Genomic DNA, 17,976 nt, shown 5'->3' on the forward strand with positions numbered 1-17,976 from the left:
TCCTGTGGTTTAGCATACAAAACCAACAAAACCAACCCAAAAGAACAACAAACTGAAGTGCTTTTAGTCATCATAATCCATGTTTCTTTCTCCAGTTCCTCATAAGCTCAAGGCTTTCAGTTTCTTGTTATGTCTTCGCTTGTCCAGAAGTGTGCCCTACAACAGCCTGCCCCTATACTTTGGGTAACGTTACAGTTTTCCTTAACAGTTTTGTTGTTTTGTTTATTTTGGGATTGTAATTTATATATGTTTTTTCTTTTTTAGTCTCTCTATCATAGGTTGAGTTTTTGAAATTATTTTCTTTTTTTGTGATTGAGCTAGCCCAGGATGAGCTTCACACAGTACATAGAGCAGTGGTGGTTCATTGGAGGACTTCTTGCTTTCCCAGTGTGCATGTAGAAATGCAAGTTTGGAGGTAGATGCTGCCTCTGTCCTTGGTTTAGGCATTACTCCTTCATGTTTGTTTCAATCTGCATCAGTAAACAAATGTAAAAAACAAACAAAAATCTACATTCATGAACTTGTGTTTCCTTTTTTTTTTAAGTTTATTAATGTTATGTATGTAAGTACATTGTCCACTGTCACTGCCTTCAGACACACCAGAAGAAGGCATCAGATCTTATTACAGATGGTTGTGAGCCACCATGTGGGTGCTGGAAATTGAACTCAGGACCTCTGGAAGAGGTCAGTGATCTTAACCGCTGAGCCATCTCCCTAGCCCGAACTTGTGTTTCTTTAACAAAAATAAAAGACAATTTTAAAAAAGTGTTCAAATATTACTTCTTAGATGTTTTTCAAGTTAGTAGTCTTTTTTTCAAGGCAGCCTTGTGGTGGTTACCTGAGTATAGGATAGAGATGAGCAAACATAGGCCCAGGATGAGCTACTGTGTGTAGAGCATTGGCGATTGAGTGCTTCTTTCTCGCCTTCCCAGTGTGCATGTAGGACTGGCAGTGAAAGGTTTGGAGTCTGCAGACTTACTTGGGTACCTCCCCTGCCCTTGTAGTTAGTCTTCTGTGTTTGTAGGTAAGGGTTAACTGCTTCCTGACTCCTGACTCGTCCTCTGTCTCTTTTGCTCTTAGAATTGATAAGCTACTTCTCTAGGTAAACTTTTAATTTTGCATTTGAGTCCACACTATCCTTGAATTCCTGATTCTCTTATTTCTGCCTTTTTTTTTTTTTTTTTTTTTAAGATTTATTTATTTATTATATATAAGTACACTGTAGCTGTCTTCAGATACACCAGAAGAGGGCATCAGATCTCTTTACAGATGGTTGTGAGCCACCATGTGGTTGCTGGGAATTGAACTCATGACCTCTGGAAGAGCGGTCAGGCGCTCTTAACCGCTGAGCCATCTCTCCAGCCCCCTATTTCTGCCTTCTTAGTACTGGGATCATAAGCATGAGCAGACCCAGCTGGCCTATGTTATGCTGAAGATCAGGCTTTGTGTTTGCTAGGCAAGACCTGTCAGCTGAGCTACACCCCAGCCCCACATCAAGCTACTTTTTGGTTGTGACTTTTCTTTCAGCCACCTTTCAGACTTTGCTATTTTTCAGAAATATAAAACTTATTAGAGTAGATCAATGATACAGAAGTTGATAGGAGCGTTCCTACCCTTGTGAAGTTTATTCCAGTGGAGAGTATAGTTGGCAAGGAATCTGTTAAGGGTGGGAATTTAGGCCAAAACTGTCTGTGGAAAACAGACCAATAAAGAGGAAGTAGGTAGGTAGGTCCTGGGTGTTCCTTTCATGGCATCTGTCTCACTGAAAGACTACTGTCATGACATAATTCTGTAAATTCTTTTCCTGCCATCGCCTTCCCTCCCATTTTCTGAGATAGGTCTTATTGTGTTTTCCAAGCTGAACTGATCCTCCTATCTCAACCTCCCAAGTGCTAGGATTATAAGCTGCCCCATCATGCCTGTTGTACTGGCTCGTTTTGTGTGTCAACTTGACACAAGCTGGAGTTATCACAGAAAGGAGCCTCCCATGAGGAAAAGTTTCCATGAAATCCAGCTGTGAGGCATTTTCTCAATTAGTGATTAAGGGTGGGAGGGCCCATTGTGGGTGGAACCACCCCTGGGCTGGTAGTCTTGGGTTCTATAAGAAAGCAAGCTGAGCAAACCAGGGGAAACAAGCCAGTAAGTAACATCCCTCCATGATTTCTGCATCAGCTCCTGCTTCCTGACTTGCTTTGGTGATGAATAGCAATGTGGAAGTGTAAGCTGAATAAACCCTTTCCTCCCCAACTTGCTTTTTGGTCATGATGTTTGTGTAGGAATACAAACCCTGACTCAGACATATTGGTACCAGCATAGTGGGGTATTCCTGTGAGAACCTGATCATGTTTTGGGGAGGACTGTGGAAGGACTTGGGAACTTTGGGCTAGAAGAGCCATTGGGATGTTAAGAGCTCTGTGGGATGTTCTGAAGGAGCTTGGAAGATAATGTTGAGAACAGTGCAGAAGATGGAGGCCTGGTTTGTGAAATTTCAGAAGGAAGATTAAAGACTCTTACCAGGGCTGTTACTATTTTGATTGTGACGATTGTGTGGTTTTGTTTAGCTGGGGCTGAAAAATCAGCTGTGATTACCAAGATACCAGAACTATTAAAGCGAAACCTTTGCAATACTGGGACTATTGATGCTGGTCAGTTGGAGCTAAGAAATTAGTGGTGATTAGGAAGAGACCAGCATCATTTAGGTGAAATCTTTCGGGAAGTGTTTTCTGAGAGCACGAAGAAGCTGTGTTCCAGAGATAGCCAAGGTTGTGCCTCATGCTGCATCTGGACTTAATAAAGTCACTCAGGTGGTACTGGCTTTGAAGGCATGAAGGGCTCATGAAGAGCAGTTGAGGCTTGGCACTGTGAGAGACCATGGAAGGCCATTGATGGAGGTGCAGCCTCAGTTGCAGTTGATAGCCCAGGATTGGAAGGGCCATGCAAAGGAGTTGAGGCTTGGCACCATGAAGAGAGCCTGTGAGAGGCTATTGGTGAAGCCTTGTTGCATCGGAAGACAGCTGTGTTTTGGAGATGCTAGTAACATGAGATGACCACCAAGAGCAGCAGCAGCAGTGGAGAACAGGCATCTGGAGCCAAGAAGAAAAGGTGTGTGCTACAAAGGGCAGAACTGGAGAAGTGACCCAAGCCCTTGGAGGAGCTCAGAAGATTATGAGTAGATCCTAGATAATGGTTGGTTAGAGTTTGATTTTGCTTTTGTGACTGTGTGCTGATATTTTTCCCTCTTGAAGAAAGTATTTTAGTGGAGCCCACAGTTAAGAGACTTTGAATTATAAAATGACTTTGAATTTTAAAAGAGATTGGATATTTTAAAGGGATTGCAATTTTAATATGTAAGAATTTGTAAAGACTATGGGACTTTTAAAGTTATTTAGATCTTGGTGATGAAAAAGAAAGTAAGGTTGAGGCTTAATAGTGATATGTTTGTGTGTCAAGTTGACGAAGGGTCAATTGTACTGGCTGGTTTTGTGTGTCAACTTGACACAAGCTGGAGTTATCACAGAAAGGAGCCTCCCATGAGGAAAAGCCTCCATGAGATCCTGCTGTGAGGCATTTTCTCAATTAGTGATCAAGGGTGGGAGGGCACAGCCAGTTGTGGGTGGTACCACCCCTGGGCTGGTAGTCTTGGGTTCTATAAGAAAGCAAACTGAGCAAGCCAGGGGAAGCAAGCCAGTAAGTAACATCCCTCTACGGCCTCTGCATCAGCTCCAGCTTCCTGACCTGTTTGAGTTCCAGTCCTGGCTTCCTTTGGTGATGAATAGCAATGTGGAAATGTAAGCTGAATAAACGCTTTCCTCTCCAACTTGCTTCTTGGTCATGATGTTTGTGTAGGAATAGAAACCCTCACTAAGACATCTGGTTACAATAGAAAATTAAGTTAAGATTAACACAGTTAAGATTGGTACATGTACTATTTGTATAATACCTTGGTTTTGACATTGGCATGCTTGACTGTGACTTTAGCTTTTTTACTTGTAATGTGTCTTGAAATAGTTTTCATTAGTTTTTTTTTTAATTTCATATTCTTTAGAGGTTGAATGTAGTGAATTTTAGTGCAGAAAAGTTGACTGTTGTGCATTTGTCAAAGACTAAGTTGAAGCATGCAATCAGTCTTAGATTAGATTTAATAGACATTGAGAGAAGGAGAGCTTAGACCATTGTTGAGTATGTGTAAAATATCATGATCTTGTTTGGGTTCTTTCTGACAAAAAATTAGAAACATTTGCAAAGATTGTTTTTACTGTTGCTTATTGAAATTGTATTTCTATTTTCAAGACACACCCAGGAAATTTTACTTTTTGTGACTTGTTTATTCTGCCTTGCTGATTATGTTCTCCCTGACTGCAGTGCACATGGTGTTTGAGAAGCAAACTGGAGATTTTCAGTCTAGTTGACCAGAGGAAAGTCACTTGCCAATGACAGGTGTAGTGGTACATGACTGTGATCCCAGCAGTTAGATGGTGGAGGCAGGAGGGTCAGGAGTTCAAGGTCGTCCTTGCCTACATGAGCAAGTCTAGGCTGGGCTAGGCAAAGCTCTCTGTTCTATCAAAAGAAAACATACCTCTTCCAAACTTTTTTCCCCTTCCCAAGTGCTGTGTACCACCACATCCAGCCCAAACTCTTAGTAGCTGTTACTGCTTCAGTAACTAGGTAGCCTGGTTATAAATCCCAAAACCAGTGCTTACTAGCTCTCAAGGAAAGTTACTTAACCTTCCAATTTCTCCATCTGTTAAAATATAGAGTTGTGAGAAATAAATTATTGTGTAGAATACTTCCAATAATTTGATATGTGCTAGTGGTTTTCATCATTAGTACTATCAAAGTTTATATGTGTCCTTCGATAGAAGAACAAATAGTCCAGACATGATGGCAAATAAATTTAATCCTAGGCCTGGAAGGCAGAGGTGGATCCCTGTGAGTTTCAGTTCAGCCAGGGCTATATACTGAGGTTCAGGTTAGCCAGGGCTACGGAATAAGATGCTGTCAGAGCAGCAGCAGCAGCAGGAGGAGGAGGAGGAGGAGGGAGAAGAGGAGGAAGAAGAGGTGGAGGAGGAAAAATATCGATGCTTAGTTTGAAGTGTTGGAGTTTTGAGAAAACTTCCACAGGGAACAGGGAGGTACAACTGTGAATCTTCTGTTTCCTTCCCCCAGAACCCTTCAGTTAATCAAAGGGTGAGTCTTTAATGGGTAAAGGAAGCCTAGAAAGTAACAGTATCAGAAACACAGTTCTAAATATAAGAAAGACTACAAATTTTTGTGAGACATTGTAGCAAAACAGGCCAAAGCTATTTTAGAATAGAACATTCAGGTAGAAAACATTTAAGCAAGCATTTGAACTTTGCTGTTTGAACTAATTCAAGCCGAAGAATTTAGACGAAGGTGATTAAATGAGTGAAAAAAATATTTAGGGGATAGTCAGCTATGAAATTAACTCAGGTAAATTGGAATAATGAATGTGTTTGTCACACAATGGTAAGGACTAAGAATCCTATTAGAGTTAGTTTTCTATTACTTTTATAAATTGTTGGTTACTCAAATCATTTTTAGCTTGTCTGTTTAACAGTCCCACTCTGTCATTAAAAAACCCTAATGATTTTTTTTTTTAGAATTTTATGTATATGAGTAGTACACTGTCTCTGTCTTCAGACCTACCAGAAAAGTGCATCGGGTCCCATTATAGATGGTTGTGAACCACCGTGTGGTTGCTGGGAATTGAACTCAGGACCTCTGGAAGAGTAGCTAGTGCCATTAACCACTGAGCCATCTCTCTAGCCCTAATGTATTCCTGGTTTTTGTTTGTTTTGGAGACAGGATTTCTTTGCGTAGCCCTTGATGTTCTGGTACTTACTCTGTAGATCATGCTGACCTTGAACTCAGATCAGCCTGCCTCTGCCTCCCTTGTTGCTAGGATTAAAAAAAGGATGTGCCCCACCATGCCTGCCCTTACTTTTTTTTTTTTTTTTTTTTTTTCCTGGACATGGGGTCTGGCAGTGTGTTGTCTAAGCTTGCCCAAACTCCTAGACTCACTCAAGTGGTTTTTTGGCTTTGGCTTCAGACCACAGGTATACACTGCCATGACCTGCTTTTGAATGAATGCTATGACCTAATAATAATACATGCTTTAAAAACATTATGCCATCTTCTATGTGAGGTGTGGTTTGGAAAGAAATGAGGGAAGCATAGTTGGGAAGCAACTTAGTAGTCCAGTCAAAAGCTAATGATAGTTTAGATTAGGCTGTAGGCAGTAGAGATGGAAGGAAGTAGACAGATTCAGAACATATTTTAGAATCAGGACAAACAAGACCTAATGTTGGACTGAAAGAAATGTGTGGGAGGAGGGAGGTGTCAAGTATGAGCCCAGGTTTCTCCTGTGAGCATCTGGGTAGATAAAGGTGCCACATTTCGGATGGGAACAGGGAGAAAAGTTGGTTTTGATGAATTGAGGAGTAGAATAAGGCTTTGTTTTTGTCACACCAAGCATGAGCTGCTGGTGAAGCACACATGGAGACTTTGAGAAAGCAGTCTTCAGGCTGAGGCAGAAAGTTGTTGGAGGTAAATCTGGAAGGAATTGCTATGTAGAGGATATTTATAACCCAGGAAGTGGATAGGCTCACCTAGAAAAAAGAAGAGAGTGGGGTGAGGGGAGCTCAGGATTGAGTCCTAAGGAATCTAAGACGCTGTAATGGTGGAAACAGAGAGCAGCTCATTTAAAAAAAGACAGGATCAACAGGATCAAGATGTATTTTGTTGAATTTAGCAACAGGTCATTGATGGTTATGGCAAGAACAATAGCACTGGACTGCAGGGTCAGGAGCCAGATGGAAGTGGAGACGGTCTTCATGGTTTGATTGTAGTCAGTCTTCCCATAAAAAGCAATGTTGATTTCATTTTTCTGTTTTTGACTGTCTTTGGTTGCTTAGTAGGAAGTTGTAAAGGTGAACGGAGCTAGGGTAGGAGGAATTTCTGTCAGATGGTTAGAGAAATGATTCTCATGATCTAAGTATTGGCCCTCAAGGGCAGGCAAAGGTTTTCTATTCTGTGTACTTTGAACCTTGGTATCTTTGGCCTTTTTTCATCTTCCTGCCCAATCCAATATGTCTTGAACCTTTAAGTTGTTTCTTTATTTTTTTTTTACTGCTTTTTTTTCCTTCTCTCTCTCTCTCTCTCTCTCTCTCTCTCTCTCTCTGTTTTGCCATTGTGCCTGACTTTTAGTTCTCCTAACGTTTTTTTTTTTTTTTTTGGGTTCTTTTTTTCGGAGCTGGGGACCGAACCCAGGGCCTTGCGCTTCCTAGGTAAGCTATTAGATACCGGACATTGGCCTTCACATGGACATGCACCCCTGAGCACCCCATTCATACACACAGAAGAGAGTAGGCGAATTGAGCCGGGGGTGGTTGGACATGTTTGTAATACAAACGTGGGGTATAGAGGCTGGACGATCAGGTATTAAAGGCCAGTCCTACCCACATGGTACGTTGGAGGCTAGCCTGGGTTATACGAGATCCTGTCTTAAGAAAAAAAAAAAAAAAAAAAAAAGGAAAAGAGTACATAAAAACCAATTTGTCGGGCTGGAGAGATGGCTCAGTGGTTAAAAGCACCCGACTGCTCTTCCAGAGGTCATGAGTTCAATTCCCAGCAACCACATGGTGGCTCACAACCATCTGTAAAGAGATCCGATGCGATGCTGGGGCTGGGGATTTAGCTCAGTGGTAGAGCGCTTACCTAGGAAGCTCAAGGCCCTGGGTTCGGTCCCCAGCTCCGGAAAAAAAGAACCAAAAAAAAAAAAAAACCAATTTGTCAAGCCTGATAAAATAGAGTATTGGTGTTCTGAATCTTTCTCCTATATCTTTGATAAACCATGAACACTTATCTTAAATTTTTTTCCTTTTTATATTAATAGGAGTGAGGTATGAGTGAATGCTATGGTGAACTTGTGGAGATCAGAGGGCAGTTTTCAGAAGTCAGTTCTTCTACCATATGGACTCTGGGGTTGGAGCTCAGGTGCTCAGGTTTGGTGGCAGGTGCCTTTCCTGATTGAGCCACCTTGCTAGCTCCTGTGTTCTTTATCAAAAGGGTTTCTGCTATGTATGAATCATTCTTACTAAACAATAGATCAAAGCCACCACCTGCAGCTTCTATAGAGTATGTGATTTGAGTTTTCTCAAGTGATGTGATAATCTTGTTCCACAGGCTTACCTGAGATATAGAGACTTGTAAAATTGCTTAAGAGGTTGGTGAGATGGCTCAGTAAAGTGCCTGCTGTGCAAGCATGAGGACCTCTTACACCCATATAAAAGCCAGGTGCAGCTGTGTGTATCTGTGACCCAGTGCTGGAGGGACAGAGATCCATGGATGCTTGAAGCTTATTGGCCAGCCAGTAAGCTCAGTTGAACACTGTCTACAAACAAACAAACAAACAAACAAACAGAAAGGTAGAGAGCAATGGAGAAAAAAGATACCTAGAATTGTTTACCTCTGGCACACTCATGAACAACCCCTCCGACCCCAATGTATCTAAACACAAACTAGTTGAGGGCCTGGCAAGGTAGCTTAGTTGATAGTCATTTTTTTGCTTGCATGAATCCCAATCCTCAAGCACAGTATAAACCAGACAGATGGCACATGCCTACAATCATAGCACTCTGGAGATAGAGGCAGGGTGATCAGAATTCAAGGCCAATCTGGGTTATATGAGACTGGGGCGGGGTGGGAGGTGTTAGGGGGAGCACTTGGGAGGCACAGGCAGGTGGATCTCTTGAGTTTGAGGCCAGACTGGTCTGAAGAATGAGTCCCAGGACAGCCAGGGCTACATCATTGCCAGACATACCAGAATAACAACATTGTTTTGGAGAGTGAGTTTCCTTCTTACACGAGCCTTCAGGCCTATCCATCTAATTGAGGATGTCAAGTGCTGCCTTTCATATGGGACTTTGGGGATCAAGAAGGAAAATGTATGGTCTTTTTTTTTTTTTAATTTTATGTATATGAGTACACGGTAGTTGTCTTCAGACACACCAGAAGAGGGCATCAGATCTCATTACAGATGGTTGTGAGCCACCATGTGGTTGCTGGGATTTGAACTCAGGATCTCTGGAAGAGCAGTCAGCGCTCTTAACCTCTGAGCCATCTCTCCAGCCCGAAAATGTATAGTCTTACGGAATTGAAACTGCTTATAGAATTGTAACCAGGACAGTTAGAAAGAAGCTAATATAAAGATTGTCTTTTTGCTCTGTTGAGAGTAGTAGGAATCTTCAAACGACAACACTAAGCAACTTCCTTGAAGTTGCTGTTGTTCAGTATGGCAGGTAAAAGCTTTGATGTACATAGTTGTGGTCTCTTCTCTAGACTGAAAAGCCTTTGTTTTCAATTCTCTGTTCCCTGTCACCTGCAGCAGTGTTTTCTATGTAGTGATGCAGTCCTTCAAAATTAGAATAAATGGAAGTAAGTTCAGTGAAAGTCAGCATATATCTGTCTGTCTCTATAAGACTATATATATAATCTTCTATTCATAGAGGCTTATGCCAAACAAAAGTTATTAAAATCCCTTTGTTGACATGTGATCAAGTGGAAAGAAGGACCCGAGAAAGGAAGGAAACTGATTTTGCAGCTTTGAACTTCAGCTTTAGCATTTGTTGGCTGTTAAAACAATATCTAACCATTTTTCCTTTCCTTGTCCTGGCTTTTGGAATGATGACTCTGAGACTAATTAGGTATTATTAAATGTCTAGGCCATAAACTTTGGCTCATTCCCTGACTAGCTCTTATTTATCCATTTAAACTATTCTTTTTATTTTTTATTTATATTTATATTTTTTTCTATTCTTTTTTTTTTTTTTTCGGAGCTGGGGATCGAACTCAGGGCCTTGCGCTTGCTAGGCAAGCGCTCTACCACTGAGCCAAATCCCCAACCCTATATTTTTATTTTATCTTTTAACTATACTATGTCTACTACTTGGCTAGTTACCTTTCTTCAGTCCCAGCCCTCTTCTTCCTTCATTTACCTGGTCTGTCTCCTCCATACAATCTGGCACTACCTTGAGTCTCCCCTTTTGTCCTCTCACTATTTCCCAGAATCCTGCCTGTGTCCTACCTCCTATTTCCTGCCTGAGCTCTTTGGCCATCGGCTTTTTATTGACAGGTGATGCTTCTAAGAGCGTGTAAATTCTCACTACAATTTGCTGTTTGATCATAGGCAAGTAACTTTACATTGAGCCAGTAAATTAGGAATGGTTTGGGAGTGGATTTACAGAGATGTCATAATATAAAGCACCAACCTTTTTTTTTTTTAATTATAAAACAGGACTGGCCTGGAACTCAAAAAAGATTCCTTACCCCTTCTGTCTCACAAGGGCTGGGAATCAAAAGTGCAATGATTAAAGGCATGTACTACCATGCCCAACTCATTTTATTTGTTTATTTATTGTTTGTTGAGGTAAGGTTTTCCTATGTATCCTTGGCTGGCCAGGAACTCCGTTATGTAGACCAGGCTGAACTTGATCTCATAAGAGATTCACCTACCTCTGTCTTCTGAGGGTTGGGATTAAAGATGTCTACATCCCCAATATGGTGGTGTTTAGTGAGGTTTTTATTTTTTGGTGGTTTGTTTATTTAGGTTTTTATTATTTACATGTATGCACATTTTCCCTGCATGTATGTCTGTGGACCAGACAGGCTAGTAGAAAGCATTAGATCTCCTGGAACTAAGAGTTACAAACTATTGTGAGCTGCCATGTGGGTGCTGGGAATTGAACCTGGGTTCTTTGGAACAGCAACCACTGAGCCATCTTTCCAGTCATTTTTTGTTTGTTTGTTTTGAGACAAGGTTATACTATAGTTCAGGCTGGCCTGGAACTCTGTATTCCAGGTTGGTCTTGATCTTGAAGAAATCATCCTGCCTTTGTTTCCTGAGTGCTAGGATTATAGGTGTATACCACCATGCCAGGCCTGACTTGAAGTTTTCTCCTAAAAATAATGTGTATTTCTTCCCCTGTTTTGGGTCTACAGGCTAATTTCATAAAGGAAGCATAAAGGGGTCCTCTTGAAGACCTTGCATTTTTGCAGAACTCTTGGAAATGCTACTTGCATACTGCCTGTGTTCTGTCTTTCACTCTGACAGAATGGCTCGCTTAGCTGTCCTACATTAGCACAATGAACATCTGCCAGCTTTGCCCCAGCTACCTGCCATCTTGCTTGGGGCTTAGAAAAGATTTTTTTTTTTTTACCCCTTTCTATGATTTAGTGATTAAAAAGTGAAAAGAAGGGGTTGGGGATTTAGCTCAGTGGTAGGGCCCTGGGTTCGGTCCCCAGCTCTGGAAAAAAAAAAAGTGAAAAGATAGGTTGCAGAGAAATAGATGGGTGTGTATGATCACATTTTGTTACAAAACCCAAAAACTTACTTGAATGGATATTTTATGTTGTATGAGTTACTACGGTTTTAGGAACATGGGATTGGGAAAAATTAAGAAGAAAAATAGTGCATTTTAAAAACTTGTTACAAGAAATGAATGCTACTTTAAAAATTAAGCTATTTTGACATTTTATGTTTACATGCAATTGTATAAAACAAGAGGACAAGATGTCCATCCATCCATCCATTGTGTGTGGCCTTTTCTTTACTTTTGCCCAGTGAGAATATCCTGTATAATCAGTACTTTTTTTTTTTTTAAATATTTATTTTATGTGTTTGAATACACCAGAAGAGGGCATTGAATCCCATTACAGATGGTTGTGAGCCACCATGTGGTTGCTGGGAATTCAATTCAGGACCTCTGGAAGGGCAGTCCGTGCTCTTAACTGCTGAGCCATTTCTTCAGCCCCCAATCCTAGTACTTTTTTACAGCCTGAGTATTGATATTGATGCAGACCATTTCTGCTACTACCAGGATCTCTTCTGATATCCTTTATAATCGTCTAGTCTCCAAGTTAAAGTGTCTAGGCTGGCAGTACAGGTGGCTAATTCACAATAAAGCTTTGCTTAGCGATTCTATGGAGAATACATTGGAGGAGCAGGTGCCCCAACTCCCAACACTGTCAACCCATCAAAAATCTCTGATGCCACTAATTTATTTCCTTTTGTCTTTTCTATAATGTTATATAAGCAGGGCTTGGTGGTATAGGCCTGTAATCAGTTAATCAGAAGGCTAAACCAGGGAAGTTCCAGACTTACCAGGTGATTTATAGAGGCTGTCTCAAATAGAAAAAGATTTAAGGTGTAGTCCAGTGATAGAGCACTTGCTTAGCATGTCAGAGACTGTATAGGTTCAATCCTCTGTATATAAAACAAATGAGTGAGAGAGGGAGGAATGGAAACATGCAGTTTTAGACTATCCTTTTTTACCCAGCATAATTATCTAGAATGTTTTAAGTATCAATGGTACTCTTCTTTTTTTTTTTTTTTTTTTCCTTATCGGTTGGGGACTGAACCCAGGGCCTTGCGCTTGCTAGGCAAGCGCTCTACCACTGAGCTAAATCCCCAACCCAATGGTACTCTTCTTCCTTCTCTTCTCCTGTTTTTTGTTTTGTTTTGTTTTTTTCTTTGTTTTTTGAGACAAGGTCTTCCTACGTAGTCCTGGCTGCCTAGAACTTGCTGTGTAGAGCAAGCTAGCTATGGATTCAAAGAAATTCTCTTGCCTCTGCGTCATGAGGGTTGGAATTAAAGATGTGAGCTGTCATGCCTGATATATAAGTAGTTTTTATTTTCTTAAATTGTTTTCTTACATTGTATTTCTTGGTTTAGATGTGATAGTATTTGCTGAATTGTTTACTTGGTGAAGGATTTTTTTTCCCTCCCAGTTTTGGGGCTGTTATGAATAAAACAGCTGTGAACATCTGTGTCCAAGTTTTTTTTAATGTGTGTGTACATGTTCATGTGTGTGCATATATGTATAGGTGGAGGCCAGAGATTGGCATTGTCTTCTTCAATCACTCCACCTTAGTTTTTAGTTAGTTAGTTAATTAATTAATTAATTAATTATGTGCTTTGTCTTCAGACACACCAGAAGAAGGCATCAGATCTCATTACAGTTGGTTGTGGATCTCATTACCTTGTGGTTGCTAGGATTTGAACTCAGGAGCTCTGGAAGAGCAGTCAGAGCTCCCAACTGCTGAGCCATTTCTTTAAACTTAGTTTTGAGACAGGGACTCTCACTGAACATGAAGCTCACTGATTCAGGTAGCTTGGCTGGCTGCAAGCCTGAGGGGTCCTTTTGTGTTCAAATTTTTGTGTGAATATAATTTAACTTGTAATCTTTTTCAATAAATGTCCAGTAAGTAATACAATTACTGGGTTATATGAGATCAGGTTTGTTTTTTTTTTTTCTTTCCTTCTTCAAGACAGGGTTTTGGGCTTGGGGATTTAGCTCAGTGATAGAGTGCTTGCCTAGCAAGTGCAAGGTCCTAGGTTCGGTCCCCAGCTCTGAAAAGAAGAAAAGAAAAGAAAAGAAAAGAAAAGAAAAGAAAAGAAAAAAGACTGGGTTTCTCTGTGTAGATCAGGCCTTGAACTGGCCTGCTTTGAACTCAAGAAATCTGCCTGCCTCTGCTTCTCAAATGCTAGTATTAAAGGCTACCATCACTAGGCTATGGTTTATATTTTTTATTTTAATAAAATTAAGGCAAAAGAAAGACAGTTTTGTTTCACATCCTTTCTTGAACTTAAAAATAACTTAATTTTTTTTTGAGACTTTTTTTAGGTAGCCCAGGCTGGCCTCATTATATAGCTGGGGATAACTTTGAAAACCAAGGTCTCCTGTCTCCACCTCTGCAGTGCTAGGATTACAGATGGGTGTGCCTCCACACCTGGCTTTCATAATTTACAGGGATTTCTGATGGTTTGCACAGCATCACAGTGTCACTGGTGAAACTGCTGTTACCTAGACTTTACTTTGCCTTGCTGATCTCATGATCAGTGTATGTATTACAATGTTAATTAACTTCTATACCCCACCTGTAATGGTTAATTTCTCCAAGGTAATTTGCTTAAGTAATTTGCTTAAAGTTATATAGTGGACCACTGTGTACTAAGTAAGATAAATTTAGACACTTTCTCCCTTCTTGTCTCTATCTCCTAAGTCAGCTTTTTGATGTTTTAAGACAAGAGTCTCTTACAGTCCAGGCTGGCCTTAAGCTTGGTTGAGTCAGGAGGGATGACCTTCAGTTTTTGATCCATCTGTGTTCTCCTTCCAAAATTGCAGGAATAAATTGCTATATTGGGTTTTATGAGGTACTGGCAAGACATTTTTCCAACTAGTCCCAGGCTATTTTGATTTTGTTTTGAGACATGTTGTAGTCCAGGCTGACTCCAGACGCACAGCAGTCCTCCTGCTTCAACCTCAGAGTTGGGATTAGAGATGAGAGCTACCATATCTTGTTAACTTCTGATTCCCTCCCTCCCTCTCTTCCCTCCCTCCTTCCCTCCCTCCCTCCTCCTTTCTTTTCTCTTTACTCACCCTTTCTCTCTTTTCTCTCCTTTCTTTTCTGTTTACTCATCCTTTCTTTGATTTCTTTTTTCCTCCCTCCCTCCCCCCACCCCTTCCCCTCTCCCTTCCCCCGACCTCTTTCTGTCTGCCCTCCCTCCCTCCCCCCTCTCTCTTTCTCTCTTTCTTTCTTTCTTTCTTTCTTTCTTTCTTTCTTTCTTTCTTTCTTTCTTTCTTTCTTTCTTTCATGAGATGCCTTGTAGTCCTGGCTGGCCTTGCATTTCTGGACTATCCTCTTGTTTCTACCTTTTCTGGGTGCTGGGATTAGAGGTGTGTATCATCATGTCTGGCTAAGGCTTACTTTTCTAATCTGTGAATAATGGAAATAATAATATTAACTATTTTAATAGTATTGTGAAGAATAAATATCTTTGAAAAGCACTGAGTATTATTAGAATGGCAAGTATTCAGTCAATATTATAGTAAAGTAATTGTTTTAAATTTTATATTCTGTAACTATCCATTTTCAGATATTTAGATACTAGAATGTTTCTCCTAGCATACATAGAAAGCTTTCATATTACTCCTATTTTGTATGAATGTATGTGTATATGCATGTGCATAGGTATATGCATATCCAGGTGGGAGCTGGAAGTCTACCTTAGGTATTATTCCAACTACCATGCTTTTTTAAAGACAGGGTCTCTCACTGGCTTGGGATTGCTGATTAAGCTAGGCAGGCTGCTCATCATTTCCTAGGATCCATCTTGTCTCCTCCTTTCCAGCGCTGGGATTACAACCATGTGCCTCTATGCCCTGTCCTTCCTTTTGCATGCATTCTGAGAATGGACCTTTGACCTCATGGCTTCATGGCTTGGGACTGAACTAACTTCCCAGGTTAATATTGATCCTATTTCTGATGTAAGGATACTTTATTGTTTTAAAATGGTTTTTATTCTAAAGTCTCTCTCTCTCTCTCTCTCTCTCTCTCTCTCTCTCTCTCTCTCTCTCTCTCTCTCTCAGACAGGGTTTTTCTGTGTAGTAAGCCTTGGTTGTCCTGGACTCGATTGTAGACCAGGCTGGCCTCAAACTCACAGATCTGCCTTCCTCTGCCTCCTGAATGCTGAGATCAAAGGCACCACCTCACCCTAGGATCTACTCTTTTTTTTTTTTTTTAATTTTATTTAATTATTGTATGTATGTGAGTACACTGTCACTGTTTTCAGACACACCAGAAAAGGGCATCAGATCCCATTACAGTAGTTGCTGAGAATTGAGCTCAGGACCTTGACAAGAGCAATCAGTGCTCTTAACCATTGAGCCATCTCTCCAGCCCTAGGATCTACTCTTAATTTGCTTTTTTCTTATGCTCCATTGCATATGTTGCATGTATAATTTCTTTAGTTATTTTTATTGTATTACTTTTAATCATGTGAATATGTGTATCTCTGTGTGTATATGTACATATGAGTGCAGGTGTCTGTGGAAGCCAGAGACTACAGATCCCCCTGCAGCTGGAGTTGGATGTGACAGTGGTGCTGGGAACTAAACTCACCTGTGCAATATTTGCATAACTGATGATCTATCTCTCCAGTTGTGTGTTTTTATTTTTTGTTTTTTGCTTTGTTTTAGGCTGGTCCTGAACTCCTGATCCTTCTACTATTACCTCTTCCCAAGTTCTAGGATTACAAATGTTTGCCACTGTGCTTAGCTCCTTAGCTGTCTCTTTAGAACATTTTCTGAATTTTTCTTATTTATTATGTCCTTTACCATTTCTGTCCTTGTCCCAATTTCTATTACCTTGTTATTCCTTTGGCTAAATTTTTCTAATATTCTAGTACCTGTCTTTCTGTTGTCAGTTGTGCTTTAATTATACTGCTGCTGGCTTCTTACATGTGCCAAAGTTTTTCTTCCTACTTACAGTATTCTTTCACCTATCTTTTTCTACTTTTACTTCAGTATGCTCATCTAAATTCACTTGTCATCTCAGAGGTCTCCTCTTAGCTACCTTATATTTAAAGACTGAGTGACTACTCCCCCATTTTTCTATATATTTTATTCCTAGAATATACTTGAAACTGTTAATACTTAGTTTAGTAAATATTCATCGGCTACTGGCTTGTGCAAATCTTCCTTCTTTTTTGAGTATTCTTTTATTACATATATTTATTTTGGATTTATGTGTGTATGTATGTGAGCAGAAGTCAGACAACTTCTGGGAGTCAGTTCTCTTTTACCTTGTGGTTCTGAGAGTCAAACTCAGGTCATCAGGCTTGACAGCTAGTGCATTTACCAGATTGCTTGCCCCAAGTATTCTTAATTTGAAATGTTGGGCAGGAAGAATTCTGCTTCTAGTCAGAGCTAAAAATGACTAGGTTCTTAAATGCAGTGCCTTATTTTGCCTGGCTGAGAAACTGATTGGCAAAGTAGGGGAGCATTTGGTTCTTTTAGCCTAAGAACTCTGTATTTTGACTGCTTTTCCTGAAGCCTTAAGGGAATTTTTTTCTTTCCCTATTCTGTACAGCCAAGAACCTGACCTGGGCTGACTCTTAAGATTGAAGAACAGTGAACTCAGTATCCGTTGAGCCAAGGCTTGGACACCTGCCTCTGATACTGTCTGAAAGGAAAGCCTGGATTCAAATCTTGCTCTGGCTACTGACTTATTTGGTGAACTTCGATACATTTCTTAAGTTCTTCCAGGCTTTGTTTTGTTATTTGTCTGTTCTGGGTCTGGTAAAGAATCCTGGGTTAATGTTGTCAAGGCTTTTGAAAATACTATTGCTTTAACTCCTGGGGTTTCTAAGAATTGGAGATTGTGTGGTGCCACAAGCAGTTGGACTCTTTCCCATGGGTTAACAGAAGATGGAAAGGTGGGATCTTTCATGATTTGCAGTAGGCCATACTTCATCTTGTGATAACTGATGATGGATGGAACACGGTGTGTTGTCGCTACAACATTAGACCTGTTCAGGCAGCTGTCTTCAGGCTGTGCCTGAAGATAAGCTGTTTTTGTCTCTAATATTCTTCCATCAGAAGCTACTTTTCTCTTTTTGTTTGTAAGTAGAAAAATCCCTTGTCATTTTTATGTATTTAAGGATGAACTTCCTGGTCTCCTTCCTTCTTTCCTTCCTTTTTTTTTTTACTCTCTGACAGCTTAGTCTCCAGAAAATTAAGCTTGAGTTTCTGCTCTGTTCAGTGGCTTTATCCTTCATTGCTGGTAGTTTTCAGTTCTGTCCTCAGCACAGTTTCCCAGAATACTTTCAAATAAAATGCCAGTCTGTCTTGTCTGCCTTTGTCTGTCTGTCTGCCTTTCTTTCTCTCTTTCTTCCTTTCTTGATTTATATATTTTATGTATGTGAGTACACTGTAGCTGTCTTCAGACACACCAGAAGAGGGTGTTGAGATGGTTGTGAGCCACCATGTGGTTGCTGGGAATTGAACTCAGGACCTCTGGAGGAGCAGTCAGTGCTCTTAACCACTGAGCCATCTCTCCAGCCCGTTGCTTTTCTTTTCTTTCTTTTTTTTTTTTAAGAGCAGGTTTACTGGTGCC

General features: G+C 40.5%; 1 protein-coding gene across 13 annotated transcripts in view; it reads left to right on the forward strand.

The window, feature by feature from the left end:
- Ambra1 (autophagy and beclin 1 regulator 1) overlaps nucleotides 1-17,976 on the forward strand; it is a 189,251-nt gene that overhangs the window by 3,858 nt on the left and 167,417 nt on the right. For 2 of the 13 annotated variants that reach the window (XM_008762030.4, XM_063284451.1), the window contains exon 2: nucleotides 16,951-17,093. The gene's annotated coding sequence lies outside the window, so the exon portion shown is untranslated. 13 annotated transcript variants of the gene reach the window in all.

The sequence above is a fragment of the Rattus norvegicus genome, chromosome 3 (genome assembly GCF_036323735.1).
Source record: "Rattus norvegicus strain BN/NHsdMcwi chromosome 3, GRCr8, whole genome shotgun sequence".
NCBI classification, from domain to species: Eukaryota; Metazoa; Chordata; class Mammalia; order Rodentia; family Muridae; genus Rattus; species Rattus norvegicus.